Below are 23,534 nucleotides of genomic sequence, written 5' to 3' on the forward strand. Positions count from 1 at the left end.
TTTTTTTCATTTCACTTATTTAGAAAATATTTGCTAAGCATCTGCTCTGTGACAGGAACTTGATTATGCTCTAGAGATAGAACTGCAGTAAGGGCACAAGGCCCTATCCTCAAACACAAGGCGTCACAGGATCATCATAAAAACCCATGAGGTAAAGCATAATGCCCACTTTACAGATTCAGAAGCTGGACCTCAGAGAGATTGAAGACTGGTTTTTATATATGTGTGTGCGCGTGTGTGTGTGTGTGTGTGTGTGTTTAACTCAACAAACTATTTCGGAATAGCTGTTCAAGGACATGCAGTGTTTCTGAGGAGTACTTTTGGTGAGAGCTTCCAAATTATGCTCCTAACCCCCTAGATGACTTTAGGACTCTCTGGCTACCATAAAGGAGTGAAAAAATTGAGCAAGCCCATTCTGTAGCAACCTGAGGGGCTGTTCTTGCTTCCCAACATCCCCAGATAGATCCCTGTTGCTTTTAGGTCACTAAGAACCTCAGGCAGGCCATGTTTGTAGAACCCACATTGCTCTGTTCCCTAGCTGCTTCTTGAGTCTTATTTCCCCATGTTATCTTTTTCCATCACAATTCATTAAAAAACATGCTACGGTTAGTGTCACTTTCTGAGAACATCACTGTAGTCATCTTATTTTTTTAACAGTTTTCATTCTCCTCTAGTTTGTTGGCCAAATTTTCTTACAGATGTAAATTACTTTTGGCATACATTCTCTGAATTATTTTTCTTTTTAACGTGAAGTAGTTTGGAGGAATTCCCTTCACATATGCTTTGTGGCTAGATTTTAAGACCTGAGAATTAAATGAATAACAAGGTAGCTTGAAAGTCATTTGGCACATCAGCATTCTCTGTAAGTTAAGCTTCATACCAAGACTTAGAAGGATAGAGATAATTACTTTAAACTTGATGGCATTTTTAGCTTTTAAAATATCAAGTTCCAGAGTTAAAATGAAATCCTTTTAAGTTTTTAAAGCTGGCCTCTGGTTCCTGGTAATAGATCACAATACCATAGTGAAGTACAAGTTCAGATCTGGACAGATAGGGCTGAAAAATTCTATGCCTGTAATTCTGAAAATTAAGGAATGCTATGCCATATTTCTTCCAGAAAGGGCTATATAGCATTTCATCCAACTGCTGCACTCTTGGACAAAGGCAGTAGAGAAAAAGAGAGGAAGGAGTCTTAAGAATCTCAATGTCAGAGAACTTCCTAATGACCTCTCCAAAATGACACTTTGAAAGTTTTCTCCTGGAACAAGAGGGCATAGAAGTGTATAAAGTCAGTAAATGACAATTCTTCCATTTACAAAAATAAAATACTAATAATACCTTAGACTATCATTTCCTAATCGGTAACAATAGAAAAGTCCTGAGAAAACTTTCGGAAAATAAAGTGAAATAAGCAACCACAGTATTTCCCAAATAGCTAAATCTCTTTCTTAATTTTGTAATCCCTGTCCCTGTCAACACTACCCCTCTGCCTTTGCCAAAAAATTCCTGATTATCTCAAGAGGAATAGTAAAAGTCTCCAAATGAAATGGATTTTAACTGAATTTCATAGAATATGTTACAGAGAACACTTGTAGGTGTAGAAGGGAAGTATTTTATTTATATATGCCACTCCAGTATAAAGAATGGTAACTGCTATAGTGTAGGCAACCAATACTTTTTTTTTAAATGAACCAATTGTTAAAGTAGGAGAAGATGAAAAAGATAGGTTCTTAAAATGATCAAAAGGTCAAGTATGTTTGTTTTAACTTTAAAACTGAAATGCATTTCTTTTAGTTTAGCTACTTGCTGGTTTGTAAGGAAATACCACCTCCCTTAGTAAGATAAGATCCACAAATTCAAAGCTGTAATGCAGGAAGCAAATTAACCCCATAAAGATAGCTGCTGTTTTGAGGTTGGAACTATTTTAGATGTATTCTTACATTTTACCCATTTAGTGTTTATAACTACACTAACATATATTAGTTTTTAAATTTATTTTTGGTTGCGTTGGGTCTTTGTTGCTGCGCACGGGCTTTCTCTAGTTGCGGCGAGTGGGGGCTGCTCTTCGTTGTGGTGCGCGGGCTTCTGATTATGGTGGCTTTTCTTGTCACGGAGTGCGGGCTCTAGGCGCGTGGGCTTCAGTAGCTGTGGTGCACGGGCTCAGTAGTTGTGGCACACAGGCTCAGTAGTTGTGGTCCATGGGCTCTAAAGCGCAGGCTCAGTAGATGTGGTGCATGGGCTTTGTTGCTCTGCGGCATGTGGGATCTTCCCGGATCAGGGCTCGAACCCGTGTCCCCTGCACTGGCAGGCAGATTCCCAACCACTGCGCCACCAGGGAAACCTCATATATTAGTTTTATCCCCATTTTAGTGACCAGAAAACAGGTTAGGATGATTAAGTGACTTGTCTAAGGTAACACAGATTCTAAGTGGAAAGACAAGTGCTTAAACCCAAAGCCTGTCTACCTCCAGATGCTCTTAATCATGGCACTAATAGCTCTTAATGGAAAAAAATGCATACTAAATGAACGGGTTATTTTCTTCATGACAGTAACTTACATTTTCCACAAAATCTTACAATACTTTCTTTTACACAACAGTTTTGTAGTTTAAGCTTTCTTGAAATTTAGAAGCTAACACCGTTCTGAAACACTTTGGCATGTGATAGTTATGCACATCATCAAAACTAACCGTGGTGGCAACTGTGGATTCCTTTTACACTTTTGCTAATGATCATATAATTTTGAAATCTGAATTATCTTCTTCTTAATTAGTAAAGAAAGCTAAATGGCTTCTCTTTGAAATCAGCCGAAAGCTTTTTGAGCTAGATGCTGAATGCCTGATTAGTCAATCATTTGGAGCTGACCTTTGATAATTCTTCAGTCCTTTTAGAGCTAGAAATTCTTTTATCTTTAACCAAGCATCTTCTATTTACTCAGAAGCTTTTTATTTCAAAGCTAAATGAGAACATAAGCTTTGTAAAAACATTTTAAAGAATAATCAGAAACCATACTTCCCCTTATTTAAGCACCCATCAAGAAGCAAACATCTTGATTTTTCAAAGTTTAGACAAAGAGGGAAAGTTTTACCTATCCCTATCTATCTGGAGGCTTTTGATTTGTTACAATTTGGGTATGAGGTACTCAGCTCTTTCCCAGATAACACTATAAGACCAAAAGCCTTGTGTTATGGAAAAGTTATGGAATTTCTCCATGCTGTAATGTTGCCGCTTGTTAAATAAGAATAACGGTAGTAACTGCTATGGAAGATTGTTATGAGGAGTCAATGAGATGACACTTTGGAAGCCTTTAGCACAGTGGCTGGCATAATACAAAAAAGTCAACTGCTTTTATTGTTACTGTTATTATTGCTATTACTAATATTAACAGAATACCACAACCATTAGCATTCCATATAAAAAAATGGTGTCTTGATTTTTCAACCCAGTAGTGTCAGCTAACTTGAGATGATGAATCAGCATCTCTTGGTAGATAAGTGACTGCCAGTTTTAACAACATTAATTTTTAAGTGTTAAAGAACTGAAGGACAGACTAGGAGAAAATATTTCCAAAACACATATGCAATAAAGAACTTGAATCCAAAATATACAAAGAACCATTAAAACTCAACAATAAGAAAATGAACAGCCCACTTAAAAATGGGCAAAATACCTGAACAGACACCTCACCAAAGAAGACATACTATACAGATGGCAAATAAGATATGAAAAGATGCTCAACATCATGTGTCATCGGGGAATTGCAAATTAAAACAAGACACCACTACACATCTTTTGGAATGGCCAAAATCAGGGACACTGGTAACACCAAATGCTTACAAGGATGTGGAGCAGTAGGAACTCTCATTCATTGCTGAAGGGAATGCAAAATTATACAGCCCCTCTGGAAGACAGTTTGGTGGTTTCTGTCTAAAACTAAATATATACTTTCCATATGATCCAGTAACCAAGCTTCTTAGTGTCTACGCAAAGGAGTGGGAAACTTATATCCACACAAGAACCTGTACATGGATATTTACAGAAGCTCTATTCATAACAAAACTTGGGATAGATGAATGGATAAACAAACTGTGGTACATCCATACAATGGAATATTATCCAGTGCTAAAAAGAAATAAGCTATCAAGCTATAAAAAGACATGGAAGAACCTAAAATGCATATTTTTGAGTGAAAAAAGCCATCCTGGAAAGGCTACACATGATTCCTACTATACAACATTTTGGAAAGGGCAAAACTATTGAGACAGTGAAAAGAACAACGGTTGCCAGATATTGGTGGGGGTTGAGGAAATGAATAGGTGGAGCAGAGAGGATTTTTAGTGCAGTGAAATGATTCTGTATGATATAGTAATGGTTGATACATGATATTATGCATTTATCAAATCCCATATAACTGTACAAAGAGTGAACCCTCTTGAAAACTATGAACTTTAGTTAGTAGTAATGTATCAATATTCATTAATTATAGTAAACATACCACACCAATGAAAGATATTAATAATAGAGGAAACTGTGTGTGAGTGGCATGAAAGAAGCTCTTTTTACTTTCTACTTAATTTTTCTGTAAACCTGAAACTGCTCTAAAATATAAATCTATACATTTTTTAGAAGTAACCAACTATAGAGATGGTGGGAATGTATATTGGTACAACCACTATGGAGAACAGTATGGAGGTTCCTTAAAAAACTAAGAATAGAACTACCATATGATCCAACAACCCCACTCCTGGGTATATATCTGGAGAAAACCATGGTTCAAAATATACATGCACCTCGATGTTCATTGTAGCACTGTTTATAACAGCCAAGATGTGGAAGCAACCTAAATGTCCATCGGCAGAGGAATGGATAAGATGTGGTACATATATACACTGGAATATTACTCATCCATTAAAAAGAATGAAATAATGCCATTTGCAGCAACATGGTTGGACCTGGAGATTATCGTACTAGATGAAGTAAGTCAGACAGAGAAATACAAATATCATATGATATTGCTTATACGCAGAATCTAAAAAAAATGATACAAATGAACTTATTTACAAAACAGAAACACTCACAGACTTAGAGAATGAACTTATGGTTACCAGGGGGTGCAGGTGGGGTGCAGGTAGGGAAGGAATAGATTGGGGGTTTGGGATTGATGTGTACACACTACTATCAATATATTTAAAATAGATAACCAACAAAGACCTACCGTATAGCACAGGGAATCTGGCTCAGTCTTCTGTAACAACCTAAATGGGAAAAGGATTTGAAAAACAATGTATACTTGTATGGGTATAACTGAATCACTTTGCTATATACCTGTAACTAACACATCATTGTTAATCAACTACAATATAAAAAAGAAATTAAAAATAATTTTAATTATTTTTACTGGGTTCGTGCCCCAGTCTGGGAAGATCCCACATGCCACGGAGTGGCTGGGCCCATGAGCCATGGCTGCTGAGCCTGCGCGTCCGGAGCCTGTGCTCTGCAACGGGAGAGACCACAACAGTGAGAGGCCCGCGTACCACAAAAAAAAAAAAAAAATTTGTGTATTTGTTTTTATATTTTTATACTTAATATTTATGAAATCTGACATATTTTTCTTGTGATTTTGAGTGGAAATATACACAGAACTTTGTTTGCAAACTACTGGTATAATTAAGAGAAATTAATTTTATTCATTTATATATAATTTGTAATGTTTACTTTTTAAACTGTGAGCATGTTAGAATTGTAAACTTATTCTATCAAATATATATAGAATGCTTAAAATTTTTGACTATATTGAATTTCTGAAATGCAGTTTAATATATACAAGGATTTTAATTAATTAGGTTTATAACTGGATCAGATTTAAGAATTTAATGTGTTCAACTTGATATAGAACATAAAACTTTTTTTATATAAAATGGTGACTGTTCTTATTTTATGGGATCTATAAATAACATAGCAAGACTTCTAAGTTGAACTTAATGATCCAAGAAAAATGAAGTTTATTATTTAGTTGGTATAAATTAGGTATTATTTTAAAGCATAATTAATTTTAAATAGCTCTCTCTATGCAAAAATATATCTCTCAGGCATTATAAAAACTTAGATTGTCAGCTGAATTAATAAGATTTAAACAGGTTTTTTTACTCAAAATTTATTAGAGGCTTTAATTTTCTAAAGTGAAATTTAAATTTCTAAGAAGTTTTGTAGTATTCAGTGTTTACATACTTATTTGTCTATGGAAAACATTTTAACTGGGCATCACTATTAATATTATGATTTATTTAAAAATGCTGTTTGGAAACATGGAGTTTTAGAAATAAATCTAAACAGGACAAAATCCCTTATTAAGAGAGAAAAATAGGTGAGAAAAATTAATCAAAGGTGCTTTCAAAGAAATACATTTAAAATAAAGTAACCTAAATAGTTAACAGTAAAATAAATATACCAACTAAACAGAAATAAAACGTAAAGCAGAGGCTGCAATGTTAATACCAAATTAATTTGGCATTGAAAACACTAAAATGATATGGTAACAAAAATACATTTGATTATATCAAATCATATTAAAGAATATTATTACAAGCACATGATGAAGTTGTTCAAAACCACATATATATATCAAATCTCCCAATAAACTGATGTTTGATTTTTTAATGCATATTTCTAGAACACTTTCTTTGATCAGCCTCAGTAAGATTGGGAAAGATACTAGAAATCAAAAACCAGAAAATTAGAAACTAATTTTTCTCAGCTGTAACCAAGGATATTCATTACACAGTATGCACGGAAAATTAACGATACAATAAATAAAATTGATTTAATTGCTTCATATATTTTAACTCCTATAAAGAACACTCCTTCTTCAATTCCCATGGAAACCTTAAAATTGATTATACATTAGGCCAAAAAGTATATATTTCAAAATTCCCAGACATAGAAATTATACAAGATACATTCTCCATCCACAGTGAAATAAATTAGGAAATAATAGGAAGAGTTAAAGGAATAACAAACATCCAGAATATCTATCCATTTGGAAATTTAATAGCACTTTCTTAAGTCCTGTGTCATTAAGAAAATAAAAATTGCAATTGCATACTAGTTAGATATTGCAACTGCACTACAAGTTATAGGATACAGTGAAAGAGAAAAGAAAAAAAGGGAAAAAAAGGTTGTAGCCTTAAATGCTCTTAGTATTAATCAAGAAAGAATGAAAACAAATTAAATATTCAACTCAAGGAATTAGTAAAAGCACTCCACCCCACAAAAGCCAAGCTTAAGAAACCCATGAGGAAATAATAAAAAAAGAGCAGAAACTAAAAGACAAGAAAACAGAAATACAGCAGAATTGCTAATTGTATTTAAAAGCTGGTTCTTTGAAAAGATCCATGACATAAACAAGTCTCTAGACTAGCTAGCAGATGAAAAGACAGAACTACAGGCATAAATAACATCAGGAATGAGAAAGTGTATATGACCACAAATATGAAGGAGTATTGTTTTTAAATATTAAAATATATAACTAAGCTGTAAACGTTGAAATTTAGATTGCCTTTATGTTTCTCTAGAATATATAAATGATCAACACGGAACAAGGAACAGGCTGCCCAAACCATAAAAGAAATGGAAAATGCTGTCAAGGAACTACCATCATCTGGCCCTGGGTCCAGGGCCCTTATGATTTTAGGAATGAGTTCCACCAAACAAATGAGAAATTGATAATTCCCTTTAGACTTAACTATTTGAGCTCACAAAAGAGGCAGATATATTTTACCTTTAAGAATCTAAGATAAATATCTTTTATTTTCTGTGGAACATGGAGAGCTCTTTCAGTATTTCATCAGGTATTTTTTTTCCATATGATAAAACAATCTCTACTATGTATAATTGATTATTGCTTCTTTTCCACTTGGTCTAATATTTTCTCAAGGAGTATCAATTTTCATCTCAGGTCTTTTGCAAACACACAGAAGTTTTTCCTATTTTTTACTGGTTAAAGTGTATAACGGTATCAGTATACAGTATATTGTGGATTTTTAATCTGATATTAAGTTAGATCTTCTTGAAATTCTTTCCAATCTCCTACCGTTATTTTCACCCCATCCTATTGTCTTTTCTCTTTTTATCACCACTTAGTGATTTTAGGTTTTCTTCTCTCTTCTCACACAATATTAAACATTCCATATAATTTCTTAACATTTTCTTCTGGATTTCACAAGAGATAATTTTCAGAGGTAGCTATTCCTTTGGTTCATTAGGATGATATTTCTTTCCTCATGTTCTGTCATATTTTTTCATTGACTCCAATGATGTTTTATTTCTTAACAAATTTTGAAGTGGTGGATCTCTGAGTTAGGTCTGATGCAGAACCCACTTGGGTCCCACTCTCTTTCTGCATTGCATCATGATTAGGAGTCCAGACACTGGATTCAGATTGCCTGGGTTCAAATCAAATTTTACCACTTACTAGTTCTGTGAATTTTACTTTTCTATGCTTCAGTTTCTCATCTGTAAAGTTTGGGTAATACAATGACAATATCTGCCTCATAAGGTTTCTAGGAAAATTAAAAGAGTTAATTTAAATAAAGAGTTTAGAACAATATCTGGCATACAGTAAGTACTGTAGAAGTGGTGGCAATTTTGCATTAGTTGAAGGGTGACTTTCTTTTCAGATCAACAAAAGAGCAGGCTAATGTTCATAGTTCTCGATTTAATTTCTATTTTTTTGTCAGAGGGATCAGCCACATAGACATATTATTTTCTCCTCTCCCCACACATGGTTCTGTGGTACTCTGAATTTTTGAAAAAAGTGAGAAAATAATATTCCCAGCAATCTAGCAACCAACATTCCTCTTATCTCCTTACCATGAGACAATCAAGTTTATATAATGCCACAACAGTGTCTGTCCTTTATGTCCAATTGTTTGCTTGGAGTTGCTATTTCTGTATGAACGTGAAAACAAGATAGAATAGTCTGGAGATAGGGATTATAGACAAGAAGGAACCAGAATTCTGGCCTCCTCAACAAGTAGCACCTAGCTGGTAATGGGAAGGACCCTCTATGTCATTTATTCAGCTGGGGACAGGCTGTGTTAGAGAGATAATGTCTTCCCATCTTCCATGGGACTCTAGTGCATAAAGAAATATTCAGATATGCCATGAGATCAGGATGCATTGTTCTTATCCTGGTTCAGTCTGTCTGTTAGTGGATATGCTAACCAGGTCCTGGCATTTTCATATTGGCATTTATTTGGTTTTTTTGGCAATAGCACATGAGATCTACTCTCTTAGCAAACTTCCAGTATACAATATAATGTTATTATCTACCACGTTTCTTTACATTAGAGCTCAAGAATTTATGCATCCTACATAACTGCAACTTTGTACCCTTTAACTAATATCTCCCCATTTCCCCCCACCTCCCACTCTTAGTAACCACCATTCTACTCTCTACTTCTATGAATTCAACTGTTTTAGAGTCTGCGTGTAAGTAAGACCATACAGATTTTTCTTTCTGGCCTAGCTTATTTCATTTATCAAATTTATAACTTTTTCTTTGTGATTTTATAGGTATTTTACAGGGAAGTTGAGGGGTGATGCATTGGAGGTTACACAGTAGATAAAATTTTAAACTTTACATACTGTTGATGTAAGGAGACACTATATGCAAGGTCTCTAGCTTCATGCCTTTTATATAAAAATAAACATTTTTTCTCCCACTACCATTTCTTTGAAACATGGGATAATTAGATGTTTATCTATGATGCATTCATTTGACTGAGAAGGAGAAAAGGTCTCCTTTTTTATGTTTATTCCTCAGAACATAATAGTAATGAAATAAATAACTCTGGCTCAAGAATACAGATATGTTAATATGCAACTTCATACAATATGAAATACATTAAGAAACCACAAACTAGCATAGTCATGTCTTCTATGTTTAAGACTAGTTAATACTCTTTCTCCAGGGACTTCCCTGGTGGTGCAGTGGTTAAGAATCCACCTGCCAATGCAAAGGACACGGGTTCGAGCCCTGGTCCGGGAAGATCCCACATGCCGCGGAGCAACTAAGCCTGTGCTCCACAACTACTGAGCCTGCGCTCTAGAGCCCATGAGCCACAACTACTGAAGCCTGTGCGCCTAGAGTCCGTGCCAGTGAGAAGCCCGCGCACGGCAACAAAGAATAGCCCCCGCTTGCCGCAACTAGAGAAAGCCTGAGTGCAACAATGAAGACCCAAAGCAGCCAAAAAGAAAAAAAAATTCTCCAGGAAAACCTCCTTCATAAATATGCAATTTTTGCAATAATTTATTCATGTTTTTTCATTAATCTCCCAGCCTTTTTAAATGAGAACTTCCCACTCTACCACATTCCAGTGTTTAGTATAATTTATCTCTTTCTCACATGTGGTTTTCACTTGATTTCACAATATTTAGCAGACTTTCTCTTGGGAAAGTTAAATTAATTGAAGTCAATTGAAACAAATGATATAGCTTTTGAAAATGTATGACATATGCTATCCTTTTTTATCAAAAGTTCTCTATAGCCATCCTCTTTTAGCATCTACTTTCTCACTAAATAAAGAGAGGCTAAGGAAACAAAAGAATGTAATTTCTTGGCCACTTTGGTTAATTCATTTAAATTTAAAACCATGTGTAAGAAGGATACCAACGTTAAAGCAGGTGCAAGACAATGCAAAATCAAGAGGGAAAGTGATCATCTATGGAATTAATGAATCCTTTTCTCTTTCTTATTGAACTTTGAGCAGTCTTATACTTGGATCTACCAAATATTTTTCCAACTCCAGTAGTTGGCTCACTTGCTAATTAAAAAATAATGTTTCTGTGGTTGACTGGTATTCCAATCATGTAGCAGATGACTATTGTGCACAAACAAGTCAGGAGTTCCATGGTATAACAAATATCATGGATTTTGTCTCTCCTGAACTTAATGCTGCAATTGACTTTTTTTTTTTTTTTAAGAAAAACACTGAAGATAACTGTTTCTTTTTTGTTTTGTTTTTTGTTTTTTTGCGATACGCGGGCCTCTCGCTGTTGTGGCCTCTCCCGTTGCGGAGCACAGGCTCCAGACGCGCAGGCTCAACGGCCATGGCTCACGGGCCCAGCCGCTCCGCGGCATGTGGGATCTTCCCGGACCGGGGCACGAACCTGCGTCCCCTGCATCGGCAGGCGGACTCTCAACCACTGTGCCACCAGGGAAGCCCAGGATAACTGGTTTTGATAGCCCCTCACACTGACAAAAAAGGTCTTGGTTGCATACATTGTACAGTTGCATATGTTGTACATATTTTTAAGTAGTTGCGGAGAGTATTTTTGTTTATAAAGATTACTGCACATATGGTCAACAACTGGAACTCATACAGAGGCTTCATCAGTGTAAACAATTATTGAAATAATGAAATTGGCTATTTTGGTCCTCTGTGCTGCTTTGTGAATCGGAACAAGCAATTAATCATTTCTACCATTCTCGTTAAGAAAAATATACTAAAAATGTGAACTTCTAAGCTATGCATTGTTCCATTAGTCCTCAGCATAGCTATTTACGATATGAAAAATAGCATTTAAAATCTCCTATACATAGGCAGTCTCCTATGTTAAGATTGCCTAGGATAATGAATAGATTATTCATGATAGTAGGTTTTCATGATAGTACCAGTTTTTCATGATACTGCATTTATACATATGATCTAATTACCATTCTAATGAACTCAACTGGATAGCCTCATTTTCATATCAGAATTCAGAAATAGTAAGAGAGAAATAAAAATTTGGGACATGCAGCAAGAACATGGCTTCATAAAACACTTTCTTCTCCTGGAATCCATAAAAAATCAACAAGAAAATACAAGAAAGCCTGAAAGCTAAATTTTCAACAAAACTAATTGTACATATATGTATGTGTGTGTGTATATATATATATACACACATATACTCCAAAGTATATAGAAAGCCTTATAAAACTGCTGGTATCAGGCAAAAATATGCAACAGGATGTACAGAGAAGAATCTGAGAGAAGTTCAGTATACCCTAAACCTTACCAATAGATGAGGGACACGTCCCAGGAAAATGTTGCTATGGAGAGGATGAAAATATTACATTTTCTGACTCAAAATTAAAATGACACAATTTCCTCTAAAAAGAAAATGAAAATTGGAATAACTCAGGGCAGAGATGTGAAGTCAATAGGATTAGTCAAAATATGAGGAGATAAGCAGGCAGAACTCAAGAAAAAAGTAGAAGAAAACACAATCATAGTAGAAATAATGATATTCAAAGGAGGGTGAGAAAGAATAGACACAGTTGAAAATACTGTAAGGGCCACAGAGAATGGAAATGAGAAAAATGAATTTTAAAAAGAGCCATAAAGGGGGCTTCCCTGGTTGCACAGTGGTTGAGAATCTGCCTGCCAATGCAGGGGACATGGGTTCGAGCCCTGGTCTGGGAGGATCCCACATGCCGTGGAGCAACTAGGCCTGTGAGCCACAACTACTGAGCCTGCGCGTCTGGAGTCTGTGCTCCGCAACAAGAGAGGCCGCGATAGTAAGGCCCGCGCACCACGATGAAGAGTGGCCCCCACTTGCCGCAACTAGAAAGTCCTCGCACAGAAACGAAGACCCAACACAGCCAAAAATAAATAAATTAATTAATTTTTAAAAAAAGAGCTATAAAGGACTAGAGGGGAAACAGTAGACATAGAAGATAAGTAAAGAAGATTGAGAATATACATTGCCTGATTCCCTGAACAAGGCACATATTTGAAGGTTCAAATTTGAAAACTTTACTGAAATAAAAAATAACTTGAATTTACAAACTGAAAAGGCACACTGTGCATCAGAGGAAGCAGACCAAGAGTATAATAATCAAAAACAGTGCACAACTAAGCAAAAACGTCACCTAAGAGGGAAAAAAATCAGGCTGTGGAGAAAAATGGAGATTATATTAGAGTAACACACCTACAAAATAAGGAAGTAAAGGAAGTATGATGCAAGGATTTTATATCCAGCCAAGCAGACTTTCAAGTAAAAATATTACAAACAGTTTTGAAAATACAGGAACGCAGAAAATATTTTTTTCCTGGTTTCTTCTTGAGGAACCTTCTAGAGGGTGAATTTCAGCTAACCAAGAAATAATTGCAAAAATAAGGCAAAGGACTGGGATGAGCACTTAATATATTTAACTGTAGAATTAAGACCCAAGAGATTAGCATGACAGAACAAATCATAAATGTTTTATGCCAATGTGCTGCCCCAAAGATGAAAATAACAAAAACTGAAAGAGACTGGAAGAAAAAGGTGGGAGGTAGGAGAAATTTGCTGAATTTCAGGCAATCAAAGAATATCACTGAAAGCTGAAAAAAAATATATATATATATAGTATTCTTCAGAAGATTTAAGTGAAAAATAATAACAAAACTAATTTTTGGTGTTCGCTTTTATTTTTATGACTGGTATATTGTCAAAGTTGATTTCCTTCTTCTTTATCTGAAAACAGTCTCTTAACTCAGCCTCAAATATTTTCTTCCAGTGTCAGAATCTACATTCTTTCTCAAGCTCAGCACATGCCCTAGAAATTATTTTTCTTCTAAATCGACCTAATAGGCCCATTCTAGTATCACAACCTCCATGCAACCTTCTTCCAGTACCCTTACTCTGACTGTACAGAGCATATACATATTTGTGTCTTATCTCAGTGCCCACCAGCAAATAGCCACCACAGAATTAGCACTCAAAAACTAGGTGGGTGGGATGACTCATTTGTGGATATCAGTCAGTTATCATTTGTCTTCAGTGTTGGTGGTGCATAGAGGCTAACCAGCTAACACCTTGAAAACTCAGTGGCAGGGTGGATTCAATGCAGGGTGCACATGGATTTGAGCAGAACAAGGTGGAAATTGTAGCAAATGTTTCCAGTGTTTCAAATCAAAGTCCCTTGGCCAATCTCAGATTCAGCCACAGATGTGGTTGACAATACCATACAATTAAACATTTCCTCCTCAACAGTGAACAGTGTGCCTTTCTGTTTCTTCCCAAAGATCTTCTCTGAAATTACAGAGGCCACTTAACCTGCCTATAAATGCAGAAAAGGTGGAGTTAATACTTCAGGGGTCACCCTTGACAATGGCAGAAAGGAGCCAGTATATAAATGCTTCAGCATCCCATTATTCAGACAGAAAATTTCTGAAGGCATTCTGATTGCTTCTTAGACAATACAAAGAAATGGAAAAATGTCCCATGTTCATGGACTGTAAAAATTAATATTGTTAAAATGTCCATACTGTCCAAAGCAATCTATAGGTTTAATGCAATTCCTATCAAAATTCCCATATTTTTCATAGAACTAGAATGAATAATCCTAAAATTTGTATGGAATGACAAAAGACCCCTAATCACCAAAGCAATCTTGAGAAAAAAAGAATAATGGTGGAGGTATCATGTTCCCTGACTTCACACTATACTACAAAGCTACAGTAATCAAAATAGTATGGTACTGGCACAAAAACAGGCACATAAATCAAGAGAACAGAATACAGAGTCCAGAAATAAAACCAAACACATATGGTCTATTATCTATGAAGAAGGAGGCATGAATATACAATGGGGAAAAGACAATACTTAATTCATGTGATTCCATTAAACCAAGTATAATTCACAAATGAGAAATTAGTGCAGGGTCCTATTGGCAGCTACTTAGTCTATATGTCTACATGCAAAAACAATGAAATTAGAACATTTTTCACACCATATAAAAAAATAAACTCAAAATGGATTAAAGACCTAAATGTAGGACTGGAAACCATAAAACTCTCAGAAGAAAACATAGGCAGTACACTCTTTGACATCTATCTTAGCGATATTTTTTTGGATCTGTCTCCTCAAGCAAGGAAAACAAAAGCAAAAATAAATAAATGAGACCTAGTCAAACTTAAAAGCTTTTGCACAGTGAAGGAAACCATTAACTAAAAGGCAACCAAAACTAAAAGGTAACCTACTGAATAAAAGATAATTGTAAATGATGTCAGATAAGGGGTTAATATCCAAATATATATATAGAACTCATACAACTCAACATCAAAAAATCAAACAAGCTGGTTAAAAAAGGGGCAGAAGACCTGAATAGGCATTTTTCCAAAGAAGACATACAGATGGCCACATGCAAAGATGCTCAATATCAGTAATCATCAGAGAAATGCAAATCAAAAGCACACACCTATCAGAATGGCTATCCTCAAAAAGACAATAAATAGTAAGTGTTGGTGAGGATGTGGAGGAAAAGGAACCCTAGTACACTGTTCATGGGAATGTAAATTGGTACAGCTGCTATGGAAAACAATACGGAGTTTCCTCAAAAGATTAAAAATAGAACTACCTTATGATCCAATATTCCACTCCTGGGTATGTATTTGAAGAAAGTGAAAACACTAATTTGATAAGTCATATGCACCCCAATGTTTATAGAGTAGCATTCTTTTTTTTTAACATCTTTATTGGAGTATAATTGCTTTACAATGGTGTGTTAGTTTCTGCTGTATAACAAAGTGAATCAGCTACACGTATACATGTATCCCCATATCTCCTCCCTTTTGTGTCTCCCTCCCATCCTCCCTATCCCACCCCTCTAGGTGGTCACAAAGCACCGAGCTGATCTCCCTGTGCTATGTGGCTGCTTCCCACTAGCTATCTATTTCACATTTGGTAGTGTATATATGTCCATGCCACTCTCTCACTTCATCCCAGCTTACCCTTCCCCCTCCCCGTGTCCTCAAGTCCATTCTCTACGTCTGCGTCTTTATTCCTGTCCTGCCCCTAGGTTCTTCAGAACCTCTTTTTTTAGATTCCAAAATAACAAAGATATGTAAGCAACCTAAGTGTCCATCAACAGATGAATGGATAAAGAAGATGTGGGGCATATATACAATGGAATATTAGTCAGCCATTAAAAAAATGAAATTTTGCCATTTGCAACAACATAGATTGACTTGGAGGGTATTATGCTTAGTGAAATAAGTCAGACAGAGAAAGACAAATACTATGTGTTTTCACTTCCATGTGGAATCTACAAAATAAAACAAATGAATGAATATAACAAAACAGAAACAGACTCACAGATACAGAGAACAAACTAGCCTTTACCAGTGGGGAGAGGGTGGAAGGAGGGAAAAGGGTTGGGGTTTAAGAGGTACAAACTACTAGGTATAAAATAAGATACAAGGATATAATGTACAGCACAACGAATATAGCCAATATTTTATAATAATTTAAAATAGAGTATACTCTATAAAAATATTGAATCACTATGTTGTACACCTGAAATTAATATAATATTGTAAGTCAACTACAATTAAACATTTTTTAAGATAATGTGTTTTCTTGGTAGCCATAGTTTACGTTCAGCTCAATCATTCCTCTTCATTCACTTTAGAACAGGTGCATAATTCACATAAATCCTGAGGTTTGCACCTCTAAAGAGCTACAAAAACTATAGGCTATGTGAATATATTCACAAACATATGATTTAAGATAATCAAAAAAGCTCTTCAATTTACTTAATTCATGTGATTCCATTAAACCAAGTATAATTCACAAATGAGAAATTAGTGCAGGGTCTTATTGGCAGCTACTTAGTCTATATGTCTGTTTTGAATAAGAGTACTGGCACTTTTCTGAATAAATCAGCAGTGTTTCCCCTAGTCACACACTCGCACACATACACACATGCTATTCAATTTAAATGTGTTCAGAAGTCTAGAAACACACGTAAGAATGTCCAATCTGATGGGTCAGCAATGGTTTGACTAGCTGGATCTCTTAGAAGGAATTAGTTGTCAAGAGATATGGTCTTAAGAAAGTCACTCAGCAAAAAATTTAATCAAAATTTCCCTAACCTATTCAAAAGGTGATGTTAAAATAAAAATAAGCTACATCTCCATTCCTTACTATAAATTCTTCCAATTATCCCACAGAGGCTACTATTTAGGGACATCTTAATCTTTCCCCTTTCACATTATACAGAGAAGCTCATGTTTAAAGATCTCAGGATCATAACATAATGTCTCCTGAGAAATCATATAATAGAAGTTGGGCATGAAAACATTGCTTTTGGACTTAATAAATATTTGAAATCTTTCTCCCCATTCATATCAAGTTCCTTATCCAGATTACAAAAAAATAGATAAATAAAATCATCTATTTCAGGTTTACAACAAAATTATTAGAATCCTCTACTGTCAGGTCAGTGGGACATATTTATAAATGGTAACATCATGTGGCAAACCTTTTCAAAACAATTAATGAGGTCAGATAAGCCATTTTTGGATTACAAGTAAAAACAGAGTGTAGGAGAAAATGCACTTGACAAAATATTTGGAAAATTATAGTATTTTCTTTTGTTATAAAATTATATTAAAATATACCTATGAACACATGTATATGACTTATATAAACGGCTTAAGGAGGGCCAATATCCTGTAATGATTGAGGCCAGACTCTGGCACTAGGCATCCTAGTTCAAATATAAGTGTGGCAAGTTACGTGACTTTTCACATAAACAATCTTTTAACTCTTTGAGCCTAAATTCCTTCATCTGTAAAGTGGGGATAGTACTATTTCCTACATAATGGTGCTGTTATAAAAATTAACTGACTAAATACAGATAAAGGGCTCAGAACAACACTTAGTACATAGTAAATGCTCAGCAAATGTTAGGTATTATCATTATTTTTAAAAAAATAATGTGTCAAAAATTGTGTTATCTTCCAAAACCTTTGCATTTTCTCCCAACAGAGTCCATCCCATGGAGTACTTCTCTATTAGAAGATAATACATTCTTGTCCCAATTACATCAGGGTTGGCCATATGATTTGCTTCGTTCTGCTGAATATGAATGGAAGTGACCTGTGCTACTTCTAAACAAAATCTGTAAGAGCCACGGTCTTATCCAGCCTTCTCTCTTATTTGTCTGCTGTGAGATCGGCATGCCTCAGAAATGGGTCAGGTTTATCAGCCTGAGTCCTGGAGTGAAGAATACATGCAGATAACCCAAAAAGGATATATAACATGACAAGAAATATTTTTTTTGATAGATTACTAAGGTATTTGGATCACTGGTTATCACAGCATAACTTAGCTATACTGATTGATACAGAAATTGGTGCCAGAAATGGGGTTCTAATGAAAAAATACTAAATGTCATTGACCTTGGTGCTGGGCAATAGGTACCAAGGACATTTCTATAGGAGTCTGGAAAGATGACAGTCAATATTATTCTGCACAAAATATTAGGTAATAGTGTCACCTGTGATAATTGGAAAGACACATAATGCACTGATTTAGTTTGTGGTTTTAGATAGAGATTAGCAAGTAATATTATTCGTGTGCCACAGTTGCACACAAATAGGTGATACAAGAAAGATATGAGCTAAGAAATGAATTGGCCAGTTTTTAAGAATAAAAGAAAACCAGGTATTCCAAATAGTCCAACATTTTCTAGGATACAAAATACAAGTATTTCTCATTTTTGACAAATGAAGTAAAACTGAGAAGGCCTTAAGTAATACAGGCCAATTGAAACTCATACTGGGATACATATCGAGAGTACAGTGTTCACACTTGTAATGGATTGAAGGTTTGTGTCCCCCGCCTCCCAAATCATATGCTGAAATATAATCCACAACCAGAAATATTTGGAGCTAGGGCCTTTGGGAGGAAATTAGGTCATGAAGGTGTAGCCCTCATGAGTAGGATTAGTGGCCTTATAAGAAGGCCAACTCTTTTTCCACCACAGGAAGATAGTGAAAATTCAGCCATCTACAACCTGTAAGAGGGCTCTCAGCAGAACCCTATCATGCTGGCACAATGATCTCAGACTTCCAGCTTCCAGAACTGTGAGAAATAAATTTCTGTTGTTGATAAACCACCAAGTTTATGATATTTCATTATAGCACCCTGAGCTAAGATGACACATATTATTAAAATCTTTGAATCATTAAGTGGCATTGAGTAAATCCTTTCAGTTGGACAAAAAGGCACAAGGTAAAGAAAGTAAAAGTATGGTTCTCTAAGATAAGACTGATAATCTTAAATTAAAGGTAGTTAAGTACAGAGAGAAATTCTCTCAGAAAAAAACTTGTTGGCATGGCTATTGGCACTAGACATAGCAGGAATGAAATAGGTAAAAAGCAACTAAGGCTACAAATGACCCAAGTTCTGGATGACAGGTCCCATGATGGTAAAATCTATTACAGATATGAAATATCTTGATTACTCATAACTGTCAGTTCAGATAAAAAAAAATAGCACATACTGATATTTTTATGGCTAAGCAGATAGATGAAATAAAATATCTATCTTGACTCTTACATTCCTCCTTGTCAGAAGGGCTTCCTGGTGAATATGAATGATCTTTTTCAAAAAGAAACATATCAAGTTACATATTAGAATTGATTTTTTTAAGATACTAACATTATTATCATTGAACTGTATTTTAACTCTATATCATTTCACAATGAATGAAATCCTATTTGAAAAGTTCCAATTTCAAACAGTATTGAGGTTAAATTCTGGGGCTCTTGGTACACACAGATTTTTCTGACACAACATCTGAATTATGCTGTATGCCTTTTCCATGGATGCCTGTTCCTTTACAGATATTTTTCATTCTTACAAAAGGAAAAAGGACAAAACTAACAAGCTGTTCAAATAAATGTGGGAGGAAAGCTCTTAACCAATCAATGAAAGATCATTTCCCCTAGGCAACTATAAATTATGGTGAAACACATGATTAACCAAGTGAAAGAAGATGTATATTGTATATCTCAGAATTTTTACAGAAGTAACATTTCAAAATCACAAGGAGATATTATAAAATTGGAAGGAAAGGGCAAGGCAATAATTTTATACTATATATTGCTTAATTTCAGTATAATTTGAAAATATCTTTGAAAGGTGTGATGGTTAATTTTACATGTCAACTTGGAGGGTATTCTTGGATGATATTAACATCTAAGTTAGTGAACTCTGAGTAAGAAGATTCCCTCAATAATGCAGGTGGGTCTCACCCCTTCAGTTGAAGGCCTGAATAGAAGAAAAAGACTGGCTTCCCTGAGTAAGAGGTTATTCTCCATCAGACTGCCTTCAGACTTCATCTGCACCATTGGCTCTCCTGGGTCTCGAGTCTGCCCATTCACACTGAAGACTGGATTCTATGGGCTCCATAATCATATGAGCCAATTCCTTATAATAAATGTCCTTCTCGCTCTCTCTCTCTCTCACTCAAAATCTGTCTTAGTCTGCTAGGACTGCCATAGCAGTCAACACCACAGACTAGATGGCTTAAACAACCAAAATTTATGTTGTCACAATTCTGGAGCCTCAAGATGAAGGTGCCCAAGAAAAGTGGTGACACTTTTCTTCCTGGCTTGCAGACAGCCCTCTTCTCACTGTTTCCTCTCTTGGCCTGTTTTCTACATCTGTGCAGAGAGAATTCTCTGGTATCTCTTCCTCTCTTTATAAGGACATTAGTCCTATTGGATTTGAACCCCACCCTTATGACTTCATGTAACCTTAATTACCTTCTTAAAGAGCATAAAATCACATTCAGGATTAGGCTTCAATCTATGAAATTTAGGAGGACATAATTCAATCCAAAACAACAGACATATGGAAAGAAGTCATATTTTACTAATTTCTGAGACAGTGACAGAGGAGATTTGAGCCTAAGATGAAACATACAAATTTGGGAAACAAATACTTCATGATCCAATGAGAAGTTTGCTTTTCCAGAAATACTCTGTAATCTCTTTAATATAGATATTCAAAAAGTTGAAATTCCAGAAACTGTGATCTATTCTATTCAGAACATAACTGAAAAAAATGTAGCATCATTTTGTCAGGAGATAATTTGCATTTCCTGGGATTCATGAATAGGTATATCAGAAGTTTGATGCTGCACTCTGTGAGATTATGATGTTTCCCTTATGCTGCTTGAAAACTCAATTACTTATATCTGGAAAGGTAGAAAACTGATACTGTAGTAGTAATAAGAGAAGATTATGAAGAAAATGGACATAGCATCTGTGAAGGGAAACTTGATATTTAGAAAAACCTTTCTGAGTAATATCTTGACTGGTTGTAACTGAAATGCTTAACTTTAATATTCTTTTTTTAAAAAAAATAAAGAACGGCATTATTTTTCATCCAAAGAAAATGTCATGACCTTATATAAAAACTGTTTTAACTGTAGGCATTTGTAGAGGTTAGCTAGCCTGAAAATTATAATAAACTATAAATCAACAGGCTCAAACCATAAAATTCACTCATCTCAAATTATTCTTTAGGAGCTACACTGCTTAACAATGTTTGTACAATGTTTGAACTTACTCTCTATTGTAATGAGAGTAAGTTCATTATAAATGAAAGAGTAAACACATTTTTAATTTCACCTTTATAATGGGAAATACAGGCTTAGCTATCTTACTTGCTACATTTTCCTAAGATGGAAGCTTTAATATTTTATTGTGTGACTGTCACTAGCCAGAGCAATTAGGCAAGAAAAAGAAATAAAAGGCATCCAAATTGAGAAGGAAGAAGTAAAATTGTCCCAAATGTAATTTGTTTGCAAATTACATGATCTTATATATAGAAAACGCTAAAGATCCACAAAAACTGTTTGAACTACTAAACAAAATCAATGAAGGTGCAAGATACAAAATCAATATATAAACATCAGTTGCACTAATAACAAACTATTTAAAAGGAAGTTAGGAAAACAGGATCATTTACAATAGCATCAAAAAGAATAAAACACTTAGGATAAACCTAACTAAGCAAGTGATGTCCTTGTACACTGAAAACTACAAAATATTGTTGAAAGAAATTGAAGAAGACACAAACAAATGGAAAAACATCCCATGTTCATGAATTGGAAGACTTAATATTGTTAAAATGTCCACACTACCCAAAGCGATCTACAGATTCAGTGCAATCCCTATCAAGATTCCAATAGAATTTTTTATACAAATAGAAAAAAAAATTCTAAAATTCATACCGAAGCACTAAAGACCCCAAACAGGGAGACAAATCTTTAGAAAAAAACAATCTTGAAAAAGAACAAAGAGTCTTCAATACAGGAACTATGTCCCAAGAATTGGGTTCCTTCAAGTAACTATTTTACTACCTGAAAGAAATAGATACAGGAGACAGGAACTGTCATATTTTTATAAGTTATAGACTATTTCTCCTACATATACCAGTGGGGATTTTGCTTGCTTTGCTACCCTACTTTGAAATTAGTGAATTCAATCACTATACCTATCACCGGACACAATGTGGTTTTCTTGAAAAATGTCTGAGGACATTCAAGAATTCCCCCATCTATAATGAACACACAACTGAAATTAAGTTGTTGGGGCTCTTGAAAAATAATTAGACTCCAAGGATACATAGATAATCTAGAACCAATTACCTGAAACAGCACTTTCATTGACTTTGATTGTTGATTCATGGTTCAATGGCCACTGATTTTCTGTGATGTTGAAGCTGTATGGCATAGTGAGAGGCAGGGAAATTGTCTGTGCTTTTCTTGCCCTTGTTGCTCCTCATGCTTGTATCCAACACTATCTTATTTGTATCTATTCCCTCTCCTGAAAGTTACCCTCTCTTGCCCCATCCTCAGAAACACTCCACAGAGGCTGCCCACCTCTTACTTCCTCCTTGTCTCCCTAATTATAGACTCAGGCTCTGAACCACAGGAATCGTTACTGTTACCTTGTGCCTAGATATCATTTTTCCATTTTTATTATTGTAACTTCATTACAGTGTACAGGATTTTAAATTTTGTGTGCAAATTTTCCCCACATCATGCCAGGATTGCATATACAGGAACAGGCATTTGTACAGATTGGAAGGAGACAGGATCAAACTAATTCTTATATTTAACTTTAAAAATTGATTAAAACTGAGGGTCTTTAGCCTTGCATAAATATAGCCTGGGTTAGGAAATAATTATAAAATTAATATGTGTATGGTACTCTGCAGTTACTAAGAAACATAACATCTGATGAAACACAATCAAATTAATCAAGCACTTGTTTTTTTCTGATTATAACAGTAATGCAGGGTTATTTGAAATATATTGCTTTATAGTATAGTAAAGTTAATATTAAAGCTCCAGAACTATATACTACTTTTCCCCAAAGATTTAAAAACATTTATGCTAACTAAATTATGTACAAAAGAAACCAACTAGAGCTAAAAAATGAATTCAGCGAAGTTGCAAGGTACATGATTAACACACCAAAATCAGTTGAGTTTCTAAACACAAGCAGTAAATAAGCCAAAAAGGAAATTAGAAAAACAATTCCATTTACAATAGCAACAAAAAGAATAAAATAGCTAGAAATAAATTTAATAAGGGAGATGAAAGAGTTGTACATTGAAAACTATAAAACATTGCTAAAACTATGAAGAAATTAAGGAAGACCTCAATAAATGAAAAGATATCCCATGATCTTAGATTG

At 34.9% G+C, this 23,534-nt stretch overlaps 1 long non-coding RNA gene across 8 annotated transcripts in view; it reads right to left on the reverse strand.

The window, feature by feature from the left end:
* The window catches only part of LOC109548741 (uncharacterized), a 410,920-nt gene that overhangs the window by 187,011 nt on the left and 200,375 nt on the right, over window positions 1-23,534 (reverse strand). For all 8 annotated transcript variants that reach the window (XR_012331917.1, XR_012331916.1, XR_012331920.1 and 5 more), the window contains one exon: window positions 5,216-5,255. This is a non-coding gene — a long non-coding RNA (uncharacterized lncRNA). The remainder of the gene's footprint in view (window positions 1-5,215; window positions 5,256-23,534) is intronic.

This window comes from Tursiops truncatus, chromosome 5 (assembly GCF_011762595.2).
Source record: "Tursiops truncatus isolate mTurTru1 chromosome 5, mTurTru1.mat.Y, whole genome shotgun sequence".
NCBI lineage: Eukaryota > Metazoa > Chordata > Mammalia > Artiodactyla > Delphinidae > Tursiops > Tursiops truncatus.